The sequence below is a fragment of the Lissotriton helveticus genome, chromosome 7 (assembly GCF_964261635.1).
Source record: "Lissotriton helveticus chromosome 7, aLisHel1.1, whole genome shotgun sequence".
Taxonomy (NCBI): domain Eukaryota; kingdom Metazoa; phylum Chordata; class Amphibia; order Caudata; family Salamandridae; genus Lissotriton; species Lissotriton helveticus.
In genome coordinates, this window is record NC_136068.1 from 45,520,104 (window position 1) to 45,546,422 (window position 26,319).

Sequence of the window (26,319 nt, forward strand, 5' to 3'; positions counted from 1 at the left end):
GACCCATTGAAGTCCACTACACTGTGAAAGTAGTGTGGTGGACGTCAACAGGCTGTCTGCCTTAAAGCAGTTAAAACCCAACAAATTCATGCAGCCTGATGTGCTGTCTAACAAGAATTGATGACATAGATTTAACGTCTTTGTTCCATGATCGCTGGGGAACTTCTCCAGTTCCGGGAAGTCCACGTGGTAGGCTACTGGGATTGGGGAACAGCGAAAAGCACAGTGGGCAAAGAAAAGTGGCAGGTGTTGCTAACAGCCATGAGAAAGTCTCAGCTGCCATACGTGCTGCATGGAGAAAAGGGCTAGGAAGAGAACACATAATATTGAGAAGTACAAGGAGATAAAAGAGAAGATAGAGAGGAGATGTTTTAGAAAAGGAAAGAAGATTAAGAGAAAAAAAGAAGAGTAAATAGAAAAAGCCAGACAAAGCAGGAGAGCCAGGAATGGGAAGATAGATGCAGCGGCAAACAGAAAAGGATAGAGGGGAAAAGCTTGAGAGGGACAGCTGGGGCAGAGATTGGGAGATTGAGAGTAAATGGAGAAAGTAAGAGAGAACCTAAAGGAGCAAAATGATGGCTAGGTAGTTAAGTGGTGATTGATGATTTTAAGTAGAATTTATAGGCTTATAATTTTCTAAACAATACACCTGGCCCAATGTGATTTCAAAGCATGATTTTGGACTTTATTTTCTAAAAGTGTTCTTAGTGTAAGAATCAATGTGAAGGAATACGTGTATTTTTTGAGTTACATATTAAAGCACACTCAATCAGCTTTTCACAATCCAAAATTCCCATTCCTGGCTCTCCTGCTTTCTCTGGCTTTTTCTATTTACTCTTCTTTCTTTCTCTTAATCTTCTTTCCTTTTCTAAAACATCTCCTCTCTGTCCTCTCTTTTATCTTCTTGTACTTCTCAATATTATGTGTTGTCTTTCTAGCCCTTTTCTCCATGTATGGCCGCTGAGACTTTCTCATGGCTGTTAGCAGCACCTGCGTGCACCCTGAACATCAAAACCAGAATATCGATGACAGAATACTGAATTGAAAATATCGGCAGGTGAGTATGGTTTTTCTTTTCCTAATGCCACATATATTTTTGGGGGAGTTTTAATATAGCACGAACTCGACCCGGAGGTATCCGATCGCTCTACATGAGCATCAGTTGCGTTACAGACAGACACATTGGGCCCGATTCACAGAACTAACTTAAGACAAAATCCTAAACTTACTACTTTTGGTATTCACAGAAGTTAGGATTTTGTCTTAAGTTTGTTTTACGACAGACTTAAGACAGACTTAAGTTAGGATTTTGTCTTAAGTCTGTCTTAAGTTTGTCTTAAGACAAATTTAGGACAAAATCCTAACTTCTGTAAATACCAAAAGTAGTAATTTTAGGATTTTGTCTTAAGTTAGTTCTGTGAATCGGGCCCATCGAGTTTTTGTTAGGCACGGATATATAACTATGGAATATATCTATATCTTCCAGGTATGTAGATGTGGAGTTAGGAATAGTAAATCTATACTTCTCTATATGCGCTTACCTTTCAATAATCTGTCTTTGATATTCTTGAATCACGATATTCTGGGGGTCGTTATTTAGTAACGCAACTAGTATTTGGGAAATAATGCACCTATAGAGCACAGCTTTATTGGTTGGTCATAGCTGGGGGATAGGACCCCTCAAAAATGTACTTCTGGTTAAGGGCCTGCCTCCCTTCTCGACCTCACAGACTGAGCCATGCCCCGATTTTGCAAATGTCACTCTCTTGTTAAAGTGCACGTCTTCCTATTTGAATTGTGCGTCTCTCTCTTGATATTGCGCCTCCCTATGAGCTTTAAAAAATAATTCCTGATGATGGCTCTATATTAAGAGATGCATTTGTTTTATTTGCAGATTAATTGATGGGTATCAAAAAGCACTCATGTGATGTGACCTCTGCTTGCTTTTTTTAGGGTTTTATTACCTGCACCGTGGATGAAATAGTCAGAGGGAGGTGGTCAAAAGCAATACTATTTTCATTGTGGTTTCAATTTAGTGCACAAAAAGGAAGGGACATCACCAGGAGATTATGTGCTGGCAAAATGTTTTTGTAGCTTTGTACAGCATATACTTGGGCCATTGCCGCCAGAGTGCTGCATGCAGTAAAAAGAGTGAAACGTGACTTACATAAACATGCATTGGCAAAGCCAGCTGGTCTCGTCTATACAAGATATCGGCTTTGTCAATGTTTTTAGATTTGTTTCACAGCATGGCTGTAAGAAGAAAATACAAAGAAGCACTAGGAGGCAGCTAGGGTTGGCCATATCACAGCACTTGATTTTGTTTAGAGGGGAGAGCTTATTTCACTCCATGGAGGATGTTCGGGGGAAAAAGCGCTATGACATGACCAGCAGTGTCCATGTTGCAGTGCCTTTTTTATGATGGCAAGAGGACAAACAATGGTGGGCTATGAATGCCACACTTCACTGCTGGGTTCCTTTTGTAACAGTTTATCAGAGAGTCGGTAGGTGTGTGCACATACAACTCCTGAACCTGCTATTGTTGGGTGCAAACTGCTAAGCAGATCAGGAAATGAATAATTGTGGAGAGGTGCACTAATGGATTGTCTTTTCCAAATGATCTAAACAGACAAGAAATCCTTATTGTTAAATTCCTTTATTTCAACAATATAAACAAGCATTTACAATGCAACGATTTCGCCTTTGGAAAAGTTAGAGCTATTGGCATTGTAAATGGCAAAATCTGTATTTATGTGTTGGTTTTGGAAACAGATAAATAAATGGCATTGTCATTTACATTGCCAATAGCTTAATCTCTCGCAAATGTGAGACCTATTGTACCCTACGGACGAGCTCAGCAGACAGCAATTACTACCACACACACACACCCAGAGCCAGCCACACACACCCAGAGCCAGCCACACACACCCAGAGCCAGCCACACACACCCAGAGCCAGCCACACACACCCAGAGCCACACACACACACACCCAGAGCCACACACACACACCCAGAGCCACACACACACACACCCAGAGCCACACACACACACACACACACCCAGAGCCACACACACACACACACCCAGAGCCTGAAGAGCACCCCCATACCAACTAAAGGCGCTGCAGACCAGCCCCACCGACACCTATCCAACTTGTGAGGGCAGACTGAACTTGAACTGACGCCGGAGCAGTAAATGCAGATAGATTCCTTAGTTCAGCCCAAGGACTACTCATGAATTGCAGCCCAAATGCAACTCTCACCCCACCCCCATCTAAACTACTGCTTGAAGAGATTTCAAACAAAATAAGTCACACACGCCAGAATCAATAATGAGTACAAATATAAATATATTGCATAGAAACACCCCTCAATCATAAGCCGTGGCCCCTTCACGTAAAACACACCCATGAAACGCCGCCCTCCCAGACTGTGTACTACCAATTTTGAAATACACTTATGGACAGAATGCGCGCGTCCACCCATTAAAGACTATCACGTGCGACCACCTCAGTTAATTAATTTAAACTCCCCACTGCATCTCACGCGGTCCACTGCAGGTCACAAGAACTTCTCAGCATCACACTGGCTCCCGCCGGGCGCCCTCGCTCCCCTTCATGACATCCGAGCTGCCGAGTCCCAACAAAGGAAATGCAGGCAGAAATCACAGGCACCCACCTTCACGGAGCCACAGAGCAGCAGCTGGGGTACGAGCCCCCTTTGTATCCTTCCAGAACTTTCCTGCATGCCCCGAGTCAGGGGGGCTCCAAAGGCACGGGCGCTCCTTTCACTGGGGGCAGAGTTCATTCCCGCCCATGCTCCATTAATCCCTGCGCTCCGGCGTCCCTGCTGCTGGATGGCGGTCACCGGAGCTCTGCTTTCGGTGCAGCGAGCCCCGGGCCTCCACTCCTTAAACTGTACAAGCTCGGAAAGGCCTCTGACGTGATCCACCAGACTCCGGTGGGTCTCCAGGCACACAGGACCCGTCTCTCTCTGGATCACCGGCAGGACACTGCTTCCTGGCTGCAGCCCAGTCCTCTGCTGATGGCGCACTTGGCTCAGCTGCACACACAACTAAACTGCAGTAAAAAAAGGCCACGGACAGTGGGCGGGCGGGAGGGAGGAGGCACGGACAGTGGGCGGGCGGGAGGGGGAAGGCACGGACAACGGGACGGCGAGAGGGAGGGTGTGGGGGGCGGGACTTAAAAAAAGACACGGAAACGCCCCCGAATCGCGTCGTGACGGGGGAAAGAGTAATTGACAACCATCTCTTCCAATGGCTAGCCTCCATTTATGGAGCTAGCCAATGGAAGAGAGAGGCGGGACAAAGCCCCTTACTGTACATCAAAAGATTTCGCCTGTGCATTGGTGGCACAGGTAGGGACACCGAGAGTCTCAGCCCAGGTGAGCAATGAGAAACAGCAAATATAGTAAGATGATGTATGTAGCGCTGAAACTTTTCAGACACACACCCCCAGTCACTCTTAGGTTAAATCCATCATCGTTCTTTTGTTCACTTCACCACTCCAGTTCAGACCCACCCATATGCAAATCAGTCTTGACCCTTCCCCTCATGGGACCAGTCCAGCCCTAACTGCCAGGCCAGGTCCTTTCTTGACCGGAAACAAGTATCCTAGGACTGGGGGTGAGTGTCGGGAGAGTTTCAGCGCTCCGTCCATCATCTGCTTGTGTTTGCTTTGTTCGCCCCAAGTTGGCAAGGTATGCCCAGGATGCTTGTTTCCTGTCCACAGGGTCACCCAGCAGGAGCTGATAACACAGGGTGAACACTGACGTCCATTAAATAGTGTACAGACACCCCAAGACATTGGTACCAGCCTCAATATCCATTATTTGTTTGGGGGAGAGGTGCTGGAGGCAAAATAGCAGTCTGTTTGTGTGATGTACAGTCCTAGCACCAAGGTGCCTGGCTGTCAGTATGCTTTGATATATATATATATATATATATATATATATATATATATATATATATATATATATATATATATGTATATACAGCTCCTGTATACAGCACCCTACAACATCAAATATATATATATATATATATATATATATATATATATATATATATATATATATATATATATTTATTTATTTTTTTTCACTGAAAAAACCATAGGTTTCACACCAGTTATAGTTAGGTGGAAATTTTACTCGCATAAAACCATTGAAATTCCCACGTTATAGTTAGTTGGACTGACTATAACTTGCGCGTGCAATGCACTGCTTATGACGTCACATATTACATCACTCATGACATGGTCAGTGACATCACTCATGACATCACTGATGACATCTCAAATGACATCACTGATGACAACATCCTTGTGACAAAGTGGCAGACCTCCTATCAGCATAAAATAACCTTTGACACACACATTCAAAAATAGAAACTAACATTTTCTTAAAAAAGGAGAAACCAATACCAATTACAACAAATTATTAGTTAATTTCAACATCTACATACACATCCGCTCATTCACCAACAGTTCTATATAGTCACTCATGCATGTACTTACTCATCATATGTACTCATACACCTATACATCCTGTTACACACTAATACTCATCCATATAGTTACTCACACACAAATTCACACATGCAAATAAACTATCAAAAAAACATTTACTTGATTATACTGCTATATACACACCACTACACATACTTCTACAGAAACTGAAACATATTTACTCTCTTAAACAATCAATTATAAAAACACATACTCACTAACCCACCCATACAAACAATCATCCACCCATATAGTCTTGCACACATGCTGTCTTCAAAATACATACAAATAGTGAGTCACTCATTCATGCATCTGTGCTCTAAGTAATATCCCCCACCGAACCATACAGACACTGATACTGATACTCAAAAAAACAACTAATAACCCATATACACACTCATGTAGCTACTCACCAACCCATGCAGCCACTTATACACAAAGTGAGACACAGATACAGATATTTAAATATTTAAACATTACTCGCTAATATATGTATTCACTAAGATACATTTAATAAGTCAGTTAACCAATCAATTTTACACAAAAAAACATCCATTTAGACATTTATTTACCCATTTATTCTTCCATCAACCTTTAGATATACATATATAAAAAATATTTATTTTTCAGAAAGATACACATTCACTGGATGATGTCATCAGTGATGTCATTTGAGATGTCATCAGTGATGTCATGAGTGATGTCACTGATCAAGTCATGAGTGATGTAATATGTGACGTCATCAGCAGTGCATTGCACGTGCAAGTTATAGTGAGTCCAACTAACTATAACGTGAGAATTTCAATGGTTTTATGCGAGTAAAATTTCCACCTAACTATAACTGGTGTGAAGCCTATGGTTTTTTCAGTGAAAATATATATATATCTATATATATATTCAGGTCCACAAACGTAGCAACGCTACGGTCCTGCACTCCCCCTGAGAGACTCAAAATGATACAATATCAAAAGCGCACTTCCAAAATCATTGATTTATTCCAGAACAGGCAACGTGATGAAAACAATGGAAACAACCCAACGCGTTTCAACGAGACAACTCGCCTTGGTCACGGGTAGTTTCAAAACAGTGAATGGACATTAAATAAAGTTTCACGTGATTGAGTGTGACAAACATAAAGAAGGGACTCATGACATTACATCAATAGCGTGGCCATCTTGGAACGGAGTTTGTTTCTCATAAATCAAATAGTTCACAATAGCTCTCTGCCTTGTGTCAACCGTATGACACTTCTAAAGCAACATTATGCAATTACTTAATAATAACAAGTGCGATTATGGCAAAAATTCACTTCATTGTTACCAGTGTTATTTCAAGACATACTGCCCCCAGGTATTAACCAAAGTCAATCTGACATTTGAAACGCAATTCATTCACATGCTGAATCCTGGGTGAGTCTAGCAATGAGATAAACATGTTTATCAGCTTATATATTTTTTAAACTTGTATTAAATCTAACAAGTATCAATAATGATTTTCAAATGTTCTACTTTTACATTTTTACATTTTCAAAATAGCGCAATACAGCCCAAGTGGGCTTACCCTTCAACCAGATTCATCCTAGTGAAGAGCAACACTCCCTCGCAGTAACTCATAATAGTGCAAATCATTAAGCGAATTTCACTTGTCCTCATAAATCGCACTTAGTAAATGTCTCCTTCATTTCAAAAATCTCAAGTGAGTAGTATATACAGTGCAAATCATAATGAAAAGTTCATTTTTCTCATACATCGTACTAGATGATTATCTACTGGATTTCAAAAAGTCTCTAATGAGTAGTATACACAGTGCATGAACTTTCACCGCTCCAGGTTTAAATATCTCAGTAGAATTTCTTCCTGTGCACCATTAACCTTGCAATACCTACAAGTGAGACATAAAAGACAGAGACAGTGGACTAATAAAATTACTGATAACTTGAAACAAAACAAGCTGCCACCATCATTGTACTGAGTCAAACAATAGTGAATTTAACAGTGAAACATACAATAACAATTATTGTTAATTAAAATCACAGAATGCGCTATGAAGACTAAGGGTCTTGTTACTTCTTCTATGAGGATAGGACCAAGGTCATCCCCTAAGGAACCTAACAACTATAGCTTGCCTATACCTTAATCCCCCAGGTGCCATTTCATCTCTTCTTCAGAGTTCAGGCCTCTCGGTATTAGGGTGTCTAACTCCAGAATATACCTGTTCTCCATTTGTCTCAATTTGCAAATTTTATCGCCTCCCCTCTTCATTTCAGGTTGAAATTCCCAGGACAAGTTAACCATTATTAATCTGACTGAGAAAGTGTTAACGAATGATGAAAATTCGACACTTCAATTAGGTTTATCGTTCTGTCCTCAGAGAAACTTTGAATTTGCACAAACGCGTATTGACATTTTTAAATTTGTAAGAAAATTAAAACTATACAAATTTTTCAAACTCAAACCGCCCAGTGAGCGCCATAAAGCCACCCTTGTGACGGAGGATACTGAACTTTTTTGCAATGAGCTGCAAGGCCTTAGAGTAATGGAAGGCCTTCGTTTGGAAAGTAGCACTATTGGTGATGGTGAGGTAACCAACACTCAAATGCTTGACAATTGGGATGTACAGCAAAAAGGTGGAGCCAGTGAATTCAAACCGGCCTCCACTTTCATGCCAATGATGGGTGCAGATGCAATTGACACGTTTTCAGATGCTGTGTTGAGGGATCTCACAAGATTGCGCACCACTTGTAAATATGCTTCCAATAAAGATAACAATTTTTCAAAGACACAGCAGCTTGCACTTACTACTCTTTGTGAAAATTCGGGCTTGATAATCAAGCCCTCTGATAAAGGAGGGAACATTGTTATACTCACAGCCTCTCAATATGAAACAGAGGCTCTTCGTCTGTTGGGAGACATTAATACCTATGCCATCATCAATGAAAAAACGTACAATTTGAGTGTGAATAACTATCATGAGATGATTTTAAAATGGCATAATGCTAATATGCTTAACACAGATGAATATTTGTTCTTAAGGTGTTTGAGTCCTGTGATCCCTACCTTTTATTATTTACCGAAAGTTCATAAGAATTTGTTGAATCCTCCCGGTAGGCCGATTGTTGCCTCGAACGGCAGTTTGACTGAAAATCTTTCCATTTATGTAGATTCTTTCCTGTCTCCCTTGGTAATGTCCCTCAAATCGTATTTAAGAGATACTAAACATTTTCTTAATTGTGTTGAAGAAATTGTCTGGAAAGACTCATATTGTATGCTGGTGCTTGACATCGCCAGTCTATACACGTGTATAGTACATGGGGATGGCCTCAAAGCAATGGCGAGCTTCTTGGAGAAACGTCCCATAAGATTTTACGAGCATAATAAGATGCTGCTGGAATTTATGATGTTTAGTCTTAACAACAACATTTTCTTGTTTGCTAAACAATTATACCAACAAATATCCGGTGTCGCGATGGGAGCCTGCTCCGCCCCCAGTTTTGCGAATCTTTTCGTGGGATGGTGGGAGGAGCAGGCGTCCTGGAGCGAAAAATATCCCGAGTGGGGCAGTCGTATAATCAGATGGTATCGTTATATAGACGATTTGTTCATCATACTAGACTGTTCGCAAGAGGCTGCCAAAGGCTTTGTAGATGCCCTGAATGACAATGATATCAATCTGAAGTTTTCTGGTCAAATCAGCAACATGTCTGTGGATTATCTCGATCTGACTGTATACATAGACAATCAAGGATGTATACAGACGAAACTGTTTAGAAAAGAAACGGCGGGCAATTCCACATTGTTCGCCACAAGTAATCATCCCCGTCCATTGGTTGAGAGTATTCCTTATGGGGAGTTACTTAGAATACGGAGGAACAATTCCAATGAAGATGAGTATGAGAGAGCAGCTCTTTCAAGCATGCAGAGGTTTAAAACGAGGGGTTATAGCGATAGTGTGCTAAGGAAGGCCTATGAGAGGGTTAAAAAGATGAATCGTAAAGATTTATTAAAACCTAAACAAAAAGTTAAATCTAAAAATGGTGGTTTTCGACTTATAACTACCTACTCTCGTAATGCAGGCCAGATAAAGAAAATCCTGAGAAAGAATTGGAACATCTTATTATCTGATAATACTATCAAAGCAGACTTACCCCCCAATCCATTGATCACGTTTAGGAAAGCGAGATCACTAAAAAATCATCTGGTATCTAGTCATTTTATAGCCCCTGAAAAAAGCCCTAATTTACCTGTTCTTAAGGGTTTTTACCCTTGTGGCCGCTGCAAGGCATGCAGGTTTAGTAAGCGGACGCTTACTTATAAAATACCTGGTGTTAGTATCCCTAAAAGAATCAATAAATTTCTAACATGTTCCACGCCATATGCCATTTACTGCTTAACTTGTCCCTGTGGCCTCAATTATATTGGGAGTACCACGAACGCAGTGAAACTTAGGGTGCTAGAGCATATGCGTGCGATTGCCAAAAAGGACGACACCTACCCAGTGGCCAGGCACTTTGCAAGATTGCACAACAGCAACAGGGATCTGTTAGCTTATACCTGCATAGACAGTGTGCCTACAAGTATCAGAGGAGGGGACCGTCTACTTAGATTGAGACGTCTGGAATCCAGATATATCATTGACTTACAGACCAAGCATCCGCTAGGCCTCAATATGCATGAAGAATTAGCTGTTCATTTAGGTTGACAACTCTAGATGCATATAATTTTGTATTTCCTTGTTTTTCCTTGACTGTGATTTTATATGAATCTCTTTTTAAGTCTGATGACATTCCAATGAATTTAGGAACACATGCTTGATGTTGCAAGCCCATCCAGGGCGTTATAAGGATAATATTTGGATTACATGTTTGTGTGATGTGCTTTTTTATGAAATTAATTTTCACAAGATATGCGCGGATGATACCGCCTTGGTGTTTGAATGTCCATTCAGGGCTTGATAAATGAATTATAATCGATTGCATATCAATGGTTTAGGCGCTTAATTTGAAGCATTATCGTTTCTTATTTGCTTGCATTTCACGACTATTTACTCCACTCCAAGATGGCGACCAAACATTTGTTTGTACAGTCCTATGTTTATTTCAATGAATTGTAATTGATTGTGCATGTGATTTCCTTTTTAAATGGACGCGCGCCTCGGCTCTCTGCACAACTTGACGAAGCCCTAAGGTGAAACGCGTCGTTGCTGTTGGTTTCCTTATTAAATCTTTGTGAAACCTCCCCTGAGTGTGCTGCCTTCCTTTTGGATTGATGTTCCTGGGATTTTGGAGCGTACATTTTGATTTCGGGCACACCCCCGACTTGGTGTGCACCCACTCGAGCAGTGCAACTGGCTGGTGTTTGTAGCTTCTGGATTCATTACCGGCTGCACCGAGTTTGCCTTAATAACCACGCATTGCCATATATCGAAGAACGCTGTGGTTGTCTACTTGAACGGCCCTAATTGACGTTTCTTCGTTTTCCGGTAAGGCGCAGTGTGCGCATGTGAAAGATTTTGTTGCTTTTAAACACTGCGGGCAAAAAACTCAGAGTGAAAGGGGACTATACAGCATTATTGTACGGTAGTCGCGGATGCACTACCTTCAATATGTTCAGCGAAGCAGAGAGACGAGAGGCGGAACAAGGAATGTTTAAAAATAAGAAAAAGCCTGATAGCTCGCAAAAGGCTGGCGGGAGTAATACCAATGGGGCCAATACATCATTACAAACAAAACTGGTCTCTCTAGAACGATTGTATGAAAGAGAAATCAGGAAGTGGTGGGAGGCAACCTCATTACAGAACTATATCGAGGTTGACCGTGTCCCCAGAGGGTTACGCATATATACGATCCCGGCGTACGAAAATCCAGACCCCAAACTGCTAGACGCATGGGCTGAGCATACTGCCGCTTCATGCAAAGGGAGTCTGCAAATTCTAGTACGTTTTGCGTGGAGTGATCGCGAAAAGGCTTTGACACAGATCAAGGAAATTGAAGAGGATCTATTGAAAGAAGAAGACCAGGAAAGTCTGGGGGATAAACGTGAACAACTCAAAAAGCGTTTGAAAAGATATGAACAAAAAATTAAACAAAGAAAAGAAGAAAAGTTTGAAAGGGATGAGAACGATTACCGACTGGGAAGAGTATTAACCTTCGCTAAGAAGTATGATAACACCCGAAGGCAAATAAGGAACAAGAAAAAAATGGGCGCCCCGATAACTGTCGAATCGGTAACATCAGAGTCCGATGCCAACCCCGATGACTTGGTGAGTGAAGATGGCAGTGAAGAGGCTTCCCCTTTTCAAGTGGAATACGAGATAATGCGCAACAACCAACTGGAGGGTGGAAGAGGAAAGCCCCCGGACAATCGAGGACAAAGAGGAAGACGCGGCGGGGGGGCCGTTGGAAGAAATCCTTTAAGTTCTCCTCCTGTAACTCGCAGCATGAAGAAGTTCTTCAAGAAAAAGAACTGATAAATATTCCAGTGCCTACCAATTCCCAGGACAAGTTAACCATTATTAATCTGACTGAGAAAGTGTTAACGAATGATGAAAATTCGACACTTCAATTAGGTTTATCGTTCTGTCCTCAGAGAAACTTTGAATTTGCACAAACGCGTATTGACATTTTTAAATTTGTAAGAAAATTAAAACTATACAAATTTTTCAAACTCAAACCGCCCAGTGAGCGCCATAAAGCCACCCTTGTGACGGAGGATACTGAACTTTTTTGCAATGAGCTGCAAGGCCTTAGAGTAATGGAAGGCCTTCGTTTGGAAAGTAGCACTATTGGTGATGGTGAGGTAACCAACACTCAAATGCTTGACAATTGGGATGTACAGCAAAAAGGTGGAGCCAGTGAATTCAAACCGGCCTCCACTTTCATGCCAATGATGGGTGCAGATGCAATTGACACGTTTTCAGATGCTGTGTTGAGGGATCTCACAAGATTGCGCACCACTTGTAAATATGCTTCCAATAAAGATAACAATTTTTCAAAGACACAGCAGCTTGCACTTACTACTCTTTGTGAAAATTCGGGCTTGATAATCAAGCCCTCTGATAAAGGAGGGAACATTGTTATACTCACAGCCTCTCAATATGAAACAGAGGCTCTTCGTCTGTTGGGAGACATTAATACCTATGCCATCATCAATGAAAAAACGTACAATTTGAGTGTGAATAACTATCATGAGATGATTTTAAAATGGCATAATGCTAATATGCTTAACACAGATGAATATTTGTTCTTAAGGTGTTTGAGTCCTGTGATCCCTACCTTTTATTATTTACCGAAAGTTCATAAGAATTTGTTGAATCCTCCCGGTAGGCCGATTGTTGCCTCGAACGGCAGTTTGACTGAAAATCTTTCCATTTATGTAGATTCTTTCCTGTCTCCCTTGGTAATGTCCCTCAAATCGTATTTAAGAGATACTAAACATTTTCTTAATTGTGTTGAAGAAATTGTCTGGAAAGACTCATATTGTATGCTGGTGCTTGACATCGCCAGTCTATACACGTGTATAGTACATGGGGATGGCCTCAAAGCAATGGCGAGCTTCTTGGAGAAACGTCCCATAAGATTTTACGAGCATAATAAGATGCTGCTGGAATTTATGATGTTTAGTCTTAACAACAACATTTTCTTGTTTGCTAAACAATTATACCAACAAATATCCGGTGTCGCGATGGGAGCCTGCTCCGCCCCCAGTTTTGCGAATCTTTTCGTGGGATGGTGGGAGGAGCAGGCGTCCTGGAGCGAAAAATATCCCGAGTGGGGCAGTCGTATAATCAGATGGTATCGTTATATAGACGATTTGTTCATCATACTAGACTGTTCGCAAGAGGCTGCCAAAGGCTTTGTAGATGCCCTGAATGACAATGATATCAATCTGAAGTTTTCTGGTCAAATCAGCAACATGTCTGTGGATTATCTCGATCTGACTGTATACATAGACAATCAAGGATGTATACAGACGAAACTGTTTAGAAAAGAAACGGCGGGCAATTCCACATTGTTCGCCACAAGTAATCATCCCCGTCCATTGGTTGAGAGTATTCCTTATGGGGAGTTACTTAGAATACGGAGGAACAATTCCAATGAAGATGAGTATGAGAGAGCAGCTCTTTCAAGCATGCAGAGGTTTAAAACGAGGGGTTATAGCGATAGTGTGCTAAGGAAGGCCTATGAGAGGGTTAAAAAGATGAATCGTAAAGATTTATTAAAACCTAAACAAAAAGTTAAATCTAAAAATGGTGGTTTTCGACTTATAACTACCTACTCTCGTAATGCAGGCCAGATAAAGAAAATCCTGAGAAAGAATTGGAACATCTTATTATCTGATAATACTATCAAAGCAGACTTACCCCCCAATCCATTGATCACGTTTAGGAAAGCGAGATCACTAAATAATCATCTGGTATCTAGTCATTTTATAGCCCCTGAAAAAAGCCCTAATTTACCTGTTCTTAAGGGTTTTTACCCTTGTGGCCGCTGCAAGGCATGCAGGTTTAGTAAGCGGACGCTTACTTATAAAATACCTGGTGTTAGTATCCCTAAAAGAATCAATAAATTTCTAACATGTTCCACGCCATATGCCATTTACTGCTTAACTTGTCCCTGTGGCCTCAATTATATTGGGAGTACCACGAACGCAGTGAAACTTAGGGTGCTAGAGCATATGCGTGCGATTGCCAAAAAGGACGACACCTACCCAGTGGCCAGGCACTTTGCAAGATTGCACAACAGCAACAGGGATCTGTTAGCTTATACCTGCATAGACAGTGTGCCTACAAGTATCAGAGGAGGGGACCGTCTACTTAGATTGAGACGTCTGGAATCCAGATATATCATTGACTTACAGACCAAGCATCCGCTAGGCCTCAATATGCATGAAGAATTAGCTGTTCATTTAGGTTGACAACTCTAGATGCATATAATTTTGTATTTCCTTATTTTTCCTTGACTGTGATTTTATATGAATCTCTTTTTAAGTCTGATGACATTCCAATGAATTTAGGAACACATGCTTGATGTTGCAAGCCCATCCAGGGCGTTATAAGGATAATATTTGGATTACATGTTTGTGTGATGTGCTTTTTTATGAAATTAATTTTCACAAGATATGCGCGGATGATACCGCCTTGGTGTTTGAATGCCCATTCAGGGCTTGATAAATGAATTATAATCGATTGCATATCAATGGTTTAGGCGCTTAATTTGAAGCATTATCGTTTCTTATTTGCTTGCATTTCACGACTATTTACTCCACTCCAAGATGGCGACCAAACATTTGTTTGTACAGTCCTATGTTTATTTCAATGAATTGTAATTGATTGTGCATGTGATTTCCTTTTTAAATGGACGCGCGCCTCGGCTCTCTGCACAACTTGACGAAGCCCTAAGGTGAAACGCGTCGTTGCTGTTGGTTTCCTTATTAAATCTTTGTGAAACCTCCCCTGAGTGTGCTGCCTTCCTTTTGGATTGATGTTCCTGGGATTTTGGAGCGTACATTTTGATTTCGGGCACACCCCCGACTTGGTGTGCACCCACTCGAGCAGTGCAACTGGCTGGTGTTTGTAGCTTCTATATATATAAATATATATATATATATATATATATATATAAAATTTCTATGGCAAAATGAAACCCCTCATTTTGTTGCTTTTCAAATTAAATGTATTAAGTGTTACCACTTTATTCCAATCAAGATGACTTCAGGTGTGCCATACTTTTGTCATAAGTAAGACTGCTAGCGTTCTAGTTGTTCTTTAGAACACTCTGGGACATTCTGTCATTGGGCTATAGTTGGGCTACATCTGGCTGATATTTGGGCTACATTTGGGCTCTTTTGTCTCTGGTGGCCGTCTTGGGAGACTGCATATCAGAATTTTTTTAATGAAATATAAGAGGATTTGAGAAGTCACTCAAAATGTGCCCTAATTTTTCTTTCTTCAGCACTAATCATAATTTCTATGGCAAAATGAACCCCCTCATTTTGTTCCTTTGCAAATTAAATGTTTTAAGTGTTAACACTTTATTCCAATCAAGATGACTTCAGGTGTGCCATACTTTTGTCATAAGTAAGACTGTTAGCGCTCTAGTTGTTCTTTAGAACACTCTGGGACATTCTGTCATTGGGCTATAGTTGGGCTACATCTGGCTGATATTTGGGCTACATTTGTTTTTTTTTGTCTCTGGTGGCCATCTTTGTGATACATTGGGCTACATTGGGCTACATTTGGGCTCTAACATATATATAGCCCAATGTAGCCCAATATATATTTTTTCAAAGTTAATTTTCGTAAAAACCACCGGAGCATATATCTTGAGACATAGCAAAGGCACATCGGGGTACCAGTCCCTACAATTTTGCCAAGTTTGGTGGAAATCCATTCAGCCGTTCGGGCTAAAAGTGAGTCCAACCGCCCTATGGAAATTAACATGGGGAAAACACGTTTTGGGACCCCCCTTTTATCTCGGCCCCCGCTTGACGAATCCCCCCGAAACTTTCAGGGAAGGAGCGGAGCGCAGCGAGGCAAAGTTAAGGAAAATTACAGGCAAATCCCTCATTCGGCGCCAAAGTTATTCCCAATAGAATGTTGCGGATTTCCTATGGAAAACGATCCTAACTATAACTACCCACTGGCGACCGCCAGTAGGTAATATATATTTATCTCACCCGGGTCGTTATAGCAGTACATTTCCTTCAGGCAGCGCGGGCCTGTCAAAGGGTGTTTTGTGCTTCCCAGATGTTCGTTTTGACAGCCCCCGAGCCTGCAGCTGTGCGGGCCAATGCTTCACCCCTCCCCTGTGTGTTCACCCCTGCCCTCTGCACCTAAAATCTCCGTCGTAAACTTGTGTTCTGCAGGGTTGTCTAGCATTGTGGGGGGCTCGTAAGGGAGGCGGGCGGTTGCTTCTGTCAGAAAGGCCTCTCTACCAGGGCATGTCGAGGGGGCACCTTTCAGTGTCACTGTTTGGCTTTGTAGACCTGTCCGTGCAGGTTACACCGACTGCTCAGCTGTGCAGCACACGTGCAGGGCCTCCGGACCGAAGGAGGGGGGGGAAGGTCAGGGATGAAAGGTTTAGTGTCCGCTCTGCCCATAAATCACCTTGGAGCCAGGAGCCGGCTGAGAACATCCAGCACGGCAGGAGTCGGAAAGTGGGCTGTGTTGCACACACCTGAAATGCTCTAACCGGAATATCTCCAACATGTGGCTTCACGTCATGCGAGCCCCTGCCCCGATTCTTTCAGCCATCAACACGTTACATTGTAGCCTAGGACATGTACTTTCGTTTCTTTAGCATCGCAAACCTGAGCTCAAGAGGATGTGGCGTCACGGCCAGAGGTGCCGACTTCGGGCTAGGGTACCAAGTTCGAGTCTAGGCGTCGGTTCAACATCCTGTGATTCTGGGCAAATCACAATATTTCCGTGCCTACCAAAATAAAAATAAAAAAATGTGTCAGTCAGTCATAAGCTTTTATTCGATATGCAAGATATCTTATAAGCACTTTTATAATACAATTAATACAATGTACAAAAAAATCATTGCCACAAGAAGTCAGTATGAAAATATTAAAAGAGATAAAAAGGGTGTGAAGAACCATTAATAAATTAACTAAAAAAAGAATTAAACAGCTACTGACAATCTCTTACATCGAATAAGCCAAAACTGTTTTAAAAATTTAGCTATTCCGCACACAATAGGGGGGGAAGTGTCCGTGCTTAGAATACGCAAGGCTACTAAATGACTGCGTGTACCCATGTTCCGGCAGAGTGGTTTCAACCAGAAACTCCTAGGCCTTGCGTAGTCCGGGCATTCAAATAAAACATGGGCAATGGACTCAATCTTACTCGGGCAACATGCACAGTTGGGAGAAGTACGGGGCACAAGAGACCATTTCGATACCAGAGCACCTAGGGGAAGGGAACCAACTCTGAATTTAAAATAAAGTGCTCGGTCAAAGGGGAGAGAAATCAAGTCCAGGTAGGGTTCAAAGGCCACAGTGTCTTTAATTAGTAAAAAGGCGGCAGTGGACCTGCAGTGGTTAGAGGTTGTAATTAGACGCTCCGCAGTCCATTTCCAATAAAACGCCTTAACAACTTCTTTTGGAGGGGCTGAGCGAGATGACCAGCAATCTCCTAGGCCGATGTTCTCCAAAAGGTATTTGGTGTCACTTAACCATTTTATATGAGCCCAACCCCCCTGGCTCATTATATCTCCCAGGGCATCAGCATAGGATTTTAATTGTGGAGAAGTGTGGCTCAGGGGTTAGAGGCAGCAGACCCGGAAGCTGAGATCGGTCCTGGACCAGGGTTCAATTCCCCGCCTCGGCGGGTCTTGGGCTAAAAATTCCACGGACTCGATAATTCTCGCCCCGGTGCCTCCTCGACTCACGGGTTCACACTCTGCGACTCTGGGCAATAGCTTGCTTAATCTCCACAACGGCCCCTCGCGGCGGGATGCCTGACTTTCACCTTGTGGATACCCTGCTATCTCACAGGGGAATACCAGGAAGGGTTCCCTAAGCAAGCGCCGGGAAACCCACTGCGGGTAGCTGTGCGCTATATAAGCTCAACTACATTTACATTTACATTTACAATTCTTCGCTCCTCCAAATCCTTGTCCACAACAGGAGCGGGCGAAGCTGGGCCTGGTCTTTGATGTTTTTACATCCCATGTCCATCCACACTGGTACAGATGGTGTGCTCAATGGAACAGAGATAAAAGATTTTAGAAGCTTGCTCTCTGCTGTCACTAGGGCATCCAGCCGACAGTGGCCCCACAATTCTGCCCCATACAAGGCTGATGTCACTACTTTGGCCTTGTAGATTTCGAGTACTGGGGTAAGTGATCTCCTGGTTGAGGCCCTGTATTCCCTCATGAGAGCTCCTCCTACTCTCCTATGATTTATGACCATTTTATCTATGTGGTTAGCCCAAGACATCCTGTCCGTAATCCGGATACCTAGGTAGTCGAATTCGGGTACTCTCTCTAGAGGGATAGAATTAAGTGTAGGTGGGCAGCCCAATTTTTTAGGTGGATTTACAGCTAAGTATTTCGTTTTGTCCACATTTATTATTAACCCTTTTGCCTCGCAGAACTCCTGGAATCGTGTTAATAATTTCTGCAGGCCTTGTGGGGTCTTCGAGATCAGGAGCGTATCATCCGCAAATAGCAGGGTTGGGATGCGAACACCTCCAAGCCAGGGGGCGTCGGCTGGTTCTTGTTGAAGATGTTTTACCACCCCATTCAGATATAACGAGAATAGGGTGGGCGCCAAGACGCAGCCCTGTCTTACGCCCCTGGACACTGGTATCTTGTCAGTGAGCTCTCCGTTTTTACCCCAACGGACCTGTGCAAAGGTGTGGGCATGAAGGCTTATGAGAAGGGACAAGATGTAAGGTGGTAATCCCATCTCATAAAGGACCCTCCAGAGCTCTTCCCGGGGAACTAGGTCAAAGGCAGTCTTCAGATCTATAAAGGCTAAGTAAAGACTACCCTTGCCTAGTTCCACCACCTTCCACCCCAAAAGGAACAGCCTAAACACCTGCTCTATAGTCCCCATACCAGCCCGGAAACCTGCCTGAAAGTCTGATAGGATTTTTCTCTCCTCCACCCAATGGAGAATCCTACCAAGGATAGCTTTACCAGCTATCTTTTGGGTGGAGTCAATCAGACTTATAGGGCGATAGTTGCCCGGGGTTTCCCTACACCCTTTTTTATAAATGGGTACAACCACAGCCCCTTTCCAGGATTCTGGCACTTCTCCTCCCCTCATAATATCATTTAGGAGAGCTGCTATGATCCTTCCCCAATCCGCTGGGTATGCCCTCATTAAGTCACCCGGAAGGCCATCCGGGCCCGGTGCCTTTCGGGGTGCTACCCAGCCTATAACCCCCTCGATCTCTAGAGGGGTGAAGAGGTCATAGGCATGAGGTTCAAATGTTAGTATGTGATCCCTCCCCACGGTCAGTTCCCCGTCTGGAGGGAGATATAGGGACCCAAAGTGTTTTACCCAGCTTTGAGGCGGGATGTTACAGGGCCTCATGACTGCGTCGGGTTTACTCCGCTTATTTATGAGATTCCAGAAGGCCCCCGAATCCCTGATTTTACTAGCCTGGAGTAGATCTTCCCAATGTTTAACTTCCCACTCCCTTTTAGCCAAATTAAGTGACTTTTTATAGGTCTTCCTTGCATCCTGGATCAGACTAGGGGATTTGGATTTAACTGCCCTAACTAACTTTGCCTTAAGGCCCCTACATACGTGGGTGTACCAACCATCAACTGGTTTGTTAGTTCCTTTACTACCCGGCTTTTTAGGGTAAAGGGTAAACACGTTGGTTAAAGCTTCAATCAGGGAGACAAAACACCCACTAACGTTACCCACCCCTTCTAAGGAGGTTCCGAGAGATGTTATCGCACGGCTTAGATGGGATTTAATTTCCCCAACCTTTGCCTCGGACAAAACCAGTTTCGCCCATTTAATTCTTCTACCACATGGGGAGACTTCCGATTCACCTGGTGGTACAGGCGCCAGGTTGATGTTGGTCATCCTTAACGGTTGCCACCATTGTTCAATTTTTAGGGAGAGTGAGTTGTGATCACTATCTGTTGAAGGGACCACCTGCATATCCCTTACATAGGGCCATAAGCACACATCTATTAGAATATAATCTATCCTAGAGGTGTGCCCTGGTCTATTGTAGGTATGGGCACCCCCCCTATCCGAGGAAGTCCTTCCATTCACTGCCCTAAGATTAAATTCAAGACTCAGGGAGTATAACTGGAGCGCCACTTCTGTCCACCTTTTAATCGGTGGGAGGTCCAGTGCCGGGATCCCCCATCTAGCATCCTCCTCATCTTGGTCGAGGGAAACGTCCGAGCCCAAGGGCTCGAACGTACAGTTCATATCACCTGCAACCAGAGTGCGAGTCTTATGGGAGGTATTGTTTAACAGGGTCTCAAGGAGAGCTATTACTGGCGACTTCCTCCCACCTTTTGTACCCCGGGCATACACATTATAGACATTTAGAACAATTCTTCCCCTTTGATCTATAAGGGTGATGTTTTGTATGTCCGGGGAACCTGTGGGAAAATCCACTACTCTACAGTTTAGAGAAGCCGCGACCCAGATGAGAAGGCCGCCCGAAGGTCGCCCTCTCCCAGATTCCGAGACTCGCGCAGGGGAGGAATATGAGGAGAATCCCGCCCTATGGACCGGCACCAAGCTCCATGTTTCCTGGAAGAGGCACAAGGAGTGCTCATCAGCCCATGCAGCAAAATCCGGAAGAGCCAGTTTGCTTGCAATCCCTGCGACATTCCAGCTGAAAACCTTATAGACTAGGTCCGTCACAGCTGGAAGGTCGCTGGGCGTCTGAATGCCCCTATCTATAGAAGTCCTCCTGGATATACAAGGAGAACAGGGATCTTGTGAAATTACTATAGGGTCTCCCATTCCACTTACGAGGTTTGTTTGGGGGGGTAGTGCTCCCACAGAGTCTTCTCTGCTCACTGTTTCCAGTCAGCAGGGGCCCATTGCCCACATTTGATTCTCCCTATTGCCCCCTACAACCCCTGCCAAGTTTTGACCAGAATTAGGGGAACTTACACTTCCTCCATTTGGGCTAACAATTTGTTATTTTGTAACTTAACTGGTGCTCATGTAAAGCGCTTCTTGTCGAGTTCGCGCTATATAAAACTGCAAATAATAAAAAAAATATTGCAGCTTTTAAAGCTCCATGAAGGCTAAAAGGCCCTGTCCGGCTAGAGGGTGTCGTACATGGAATTGATGGCAAGTGGCCCGTTGGCAGCTGGGCCTCACCCGCACCACTCACTGCCAAGTGCCCGAGATTTGAGGGTGGAACCCACCACAGTTATAATGTGTCACTGGAGACGACGGGCGTGGAGGAAACCCCTGCTTTGAGGAGCAGGGGTCCCTCCACACACTAAGTGCGAGCTGACGCGATAAACCAAGGCCAAAGGACCGGTGTCAGCGACAGAACCTTCCAGAAAGAAAAAGGTGGGAATTCCTATGCCCCGCCCCTTCACGCTTTACCTGATCTCGAGACCCCCGCCTCTCCCTCTGCTCCTTGGCCGCCTGCTAACACCAAAATGAATAGTGATTACATATTTATGAGGCACTGGGTGCCCCGGGGAGGATTGCAAAGTGCTTTTACGTGCGAGCTGCACATTTTATTAGCAGGCAATTACAGCCTGGTCTTAGTTTCATATTCGCCCCTGGATGAGGTGACGAGGGCCGAGGCAGGACTGCCGGGCGCTGGATGTGACCATTGGAGTGGCGGGACGGCGACAGGGAGGGTGAGGGAGCGGGACTTAAAAAAAAGACACGGAAACGCCGCCGAATCGCGTCGTGACGGGGGAAAGAGTAATTGACAACGATGTCTTCCAATGGCTAGCCTCCATTTATGGAGCTAGCCAATGGAAGAAGGGGCGGGTTCAAGTCCCCAATACTGAGATAACATTAAATTTCGCCTGCGCGAGCACTGCTGCGCAGTGCTACGGCCAGGCGAAACCTAACAAGTATTTACAATGCAACGGTTTCGCCTTTGTAAAAGTTAGAGTTATTGGCATTGTAAATGACAAATTTTGTATTTATGTGTTGGTTTTGAAAACAGATAAAAAAATGGCATTGTCATTTACAATGCCAATAGCTTAATCTCTCACAAATGCGAGACCTATTGCATTTGCACACACACCCAGAGCACAAACACACACACAGAAATGGGGGGGGACGAGGAGCAAAACCAAGGCCCTAGTGATTGGTTCTTTCTGAAATGATAGTGATGAGCTAAAACGATAGCATGGAATGCACTGCTAGTGATTTAGAGTAATTCAAGCATTTCCACGTGTCACTTTTATTCTCTCCCAGGAATGTGCTGTGGTAAAAAAAAAAAACGAATCTGACCTTTGCACCATAGCAACAAATGTGTAAATACATATTTATTAATAAGGTTACTCTAAATAAAGTGTTATTGGGACACATTTATTTTATGTCACAGGAGTGTAAATAAATATGGCCAAAAATGTACAACAATTCTACTAATAAACGTGCACACATCCACATAGTTATTACTACAGTGCAAATGTCACATTTGCACACATTTTAACTCTTGCATCCTGTGGTTTTGGTTAAATAGCTTTCGTTAAACCGAGTACAAAAATGCCATAGCATAAACCATATATGCAGATACGCAGAGTGTAATAAACTACGGATTCCCAGTGTTGTGGGAGGGATAAGCTTTATGACTAGCTGAAGGTTCCGTTGGTACATTTTGGAACCCTGTTACTCATGTATGACCTGGAAGCCCCGCAAACTAGTTCGCACAGGCGGTATAATCAGTGACCTGCAGATTACACAAACACATTTATGGAGAAGTACAGAATTTGATAGTGGTCCTCCAAAGGGGGTCGTAACCATAGTAACTGAGAACCAAGGGGAAAGGAAAAGAGAACCAGCTTAAATCTAAGTGAGCTGTGGCACAGAGAATGAGTGAAAAAGAGACAGGGTGCGAAGGTAGGTTTAGGGTAGTGGCTATTCGCGTGTGCTACATTGTTTTGTGGTTATTCACGTGTGCTGCAATGTATAGGAAAACTGGTAGGTGAGACGCTTAGTCGTTTTCAGTGGGTGCTGCATGAAGCAGTAAAAGGGTGGCAGTTTTACACAGGGAGCATGGAGCAGAAAAAGAAAGGTACTTATTAGCACGCAGTGGGTGATGCAGTAGAACAGAGGAGGTGGTTTTGGCAATCCTGTATGGTACAGCAAAGTGGTGGTGATTATTGGTAGGCAATGAATGCATCGTCTGGCAGAATGGCGGCGAATATCACCAGGCACTCTCTTGAACACTGGAAAAAGGGGTAGTTATTGGCAGGTGCTACATAGAGGATAGAAAGAAGAAAGAACGGCGATGACTGTATGTGAAGCATGGAGCAGTAAAAGGCTGCTTGTTACCGGCAAGAACCGCAGAGTGTGGTGAAGTTCTGGTAAAAGTATGGACATTTTTGGAGCGTGTTTCATCGTGTTGTAGAACAGTGGTGGTTGTTGGCACGCACAGTAGGGAGCCGTAACAGTGTGGTTCTTATTTGCTACCCTGCAGTGGGGAGCATTAGAAGGGTGGTGGTTGTTGGCAGGTCTTGCTTGGAGAAGTAAAGAAAAAGGGTAGTAGTTATTGCCATGTGCTACATGCAGTAGCAAAAGCACATTAGCCATTGGAAGGTACTGCACTGGAAAGTTAAAAGGTAGTGGTTATGAGGAGGGCAGTGCCTGGAGCAGGGCAAGGGTCGTAGTAGTTGGGTGGTGGATGGTTTAGTATAAAGAGGGAGGGTATTATAGTAGAAAGATAATGCTAGTCTGTGCGTGTATGTCTATGTGCAGTGAAGAAGGTCGTGGGGTGGGGGCTGCATTGCACGGTATAAGGTGGTGGTGAGTTACTTCTTGTATGTAGTGCTTTTGTCTGTTTGGTGAAATCTGCATGCGAGGAAAGCTCCCACTGCTACACAAATGCTGTATCCTGTGTTTGTGTGAGAGGGGGTGGCTAGCCAGCTGCACATGCTGGGCCTATTCTGTGAGCGAGGCAAGATTACAAAACGGAGACGTGTTCAGAGGGAGGGGCTCTTGCACGGCTGCCGCGGGTGGGTGGATTGATGTTTCCCTCTGACGGCTGGGACTGAATATTTTGCTACAGGCTTGGTCAAAGCGCGTTTTCTCTGCCTGCGTCAAGGATACGCTCACACGTAGGGCTTCTGACTAAACAGCTCGAGGTTTTAGCTCCTCGCCGAGGAGGCCGATTGAAGATTGAAGCCCGTCAAGGTCGCGTGTTCCTGTACTGATTGGGCATGGCTGAGCATTTCGGGCTTTTCTCCTCCTTTTGCGTCAGGGTGAGTACTGATTTCCATATAATTGGCCCTCTCCTGTAGGGGCGCTTAGTAATTACTACTGGCGGTATGGGCAGATTTTAATATTCCCATCGATCTAAATGTGGTCCTGTCACTAGAAGCAGTTGTGAACAACCCGTAATCATGTGTGACGGCATCCAGGCGCTATTTTCAGATGCAAACGCAAAATCAATCCCGGCAACAAACAAGCCTGTGTAGAAAGGAGGGTGTGGGTAATGTTTGCTGACATGTTCCTTCACGGTTTAAGACACTTCTCGTAACGAGAAACATAATGCGCTGGGAGACCTGACACAAATAAAAAAAACAAGGAAATGTAAATTCTTGATGTACGTCCCATTTACGGGCACTTCAACAATACCAACTATACATTCATGACGTTAAACTGACAACAGCAAAGCAAATTCACGTACAGTCTACTAAAGATCGCATAGTGTTTGTTTCCTTGTCCGAAGAGCAGTAAGATCCGAACGGTGTCAAGACTCAAGAGGCACGCATGCTGGGGTGGTGGAGGGTCATCTGAGTAGCTTCTCCTGCCCTGGGCAAAGACGAGGGCTTTGGGTGTCATGCAAACCTCGTCCGGGAAAGCACGCAAGGACACTCACTGCCTGAAGGGTTGGAGGTTCCGCCACCTCGCTGGAAGGCTGCTCGTAGAGACTCCAAAGAAATAAGGGGTGCTTATCTCTCACAACACTGGTGCGCAACAGTCCGACTCCTCGGTTGTCCCCTTCGCACGAGGCAGTGTACTTCACGACCTTCGTCCTCTTTAGGCTCGTAGGAAATAATCTTATCTCCAGAAAGCCGTTTAATTTCGGCTCTGTGGTTCCCTGGGGTAGGAGCACCTGATCTCGAGTCTGTTGGTTTCTCGCCGCTACAGCCTCACTTACCTTTGCAGCAGTCCACATAAATCGAGCGTGGAGCAGGGTTTTAAGCCAAGATATGTCAATGCTTCACGCGCTGTGTTATGTACTTGTACACCCTAACCCTCTCGGCTCTGTGGATCTGACCGTTTCTCCGAGGCGAAGCAGGAATGCCTCGGAGAAACGCAAGGTCATTTTGGGATTCGGGGGCGTGTTTTTCGTGCTCTCCCCTTCCCATTGGCTGGAAGGTAAATTCCAGCCAATGGGAAGAGGAGAGGGCGGGACTTAAAAAAAGACCCAGAAATGCCCCCGAATCACGTCGTGACGGGGAAAGAGTGATTGACAACCAATCTCTTCCAATGGCTAGCCTCCATTTATGGAGCTAGCCAATGGAAGAGAGAGGCAGAGAGTAGCGGGACAAAGCCCCATACTGTAGGATCAAAAGATTTCGCCTGCGCGAGCACTGCTGCGCAGTGCTACGGCCAGGAGAAACCTAAACAGGCTCCAGCCAACGCATTTCGTTCAATGAGAATTGAACTTCATCAGGGCTGAAAGTGACAATAAAAGACATAAATATATATATATATATATACGTAAAGTGAACATAACATGACAATACACATGGCCATAAGAGACATACAGTATGGCAAAGGACACAACACAACCCACTGTGACAACAATTTATTAGGAAACAGAAAGAAAAACTGGCAAAAAAGAGAGGAGAGACGAAGTGAACAGTGATAACAATAAACACAGAAACTGTACAGTATAAAAAACAAACATAAAAACCACTCATGTTGCACTACACATAGATATATACAATACCAGTACATAACTACAGAACCTGTGAAATGCATGTTAAAATAGGCCTGGTGTATGCCATGTAAGCAATAGCAACGGTTGAATATTGGGCATAAAAATGATTAAAAAGGAGGTGGACAATAATATTGTGCCACAGGCATGGTCAAAAAAATGTACAGCACAATTGTACCTAGTACAAAAATGTGGAGAGGGCATACAAACA

At 43.7% G+C, this 26,319-nt stretch overlaps 1 protein-coding gene across 6 annotated transcripts in view; it reads left to right on the top strand.

Moving 5' to 3' along the window:
• Nucleotides 1-26,319, top strand: part of LOC144767988 (guanylate-binding protein 3-like) — a 232,613-nt gene that overhangs the window by 101,202 nt on the left and 105,092 nt on the right. For 4 of the 6 annotated variants that reach the window (XR_013598404.1, XR_013598406.1, XM_078651367.1 and 1 more), the window contains exon 4: nt 939-1,057. The exons of the other annotated variants lie outside the window; for them this stretch is intronic. The gene's annotated coding sequence lies outside the window, so the exon portion shown is untranslated. The remainder of the gene's footprint in view (nt 1-938; nt 1,058-26,319) is intronic. 6 annotated transcript variants of the gene reach the window in all.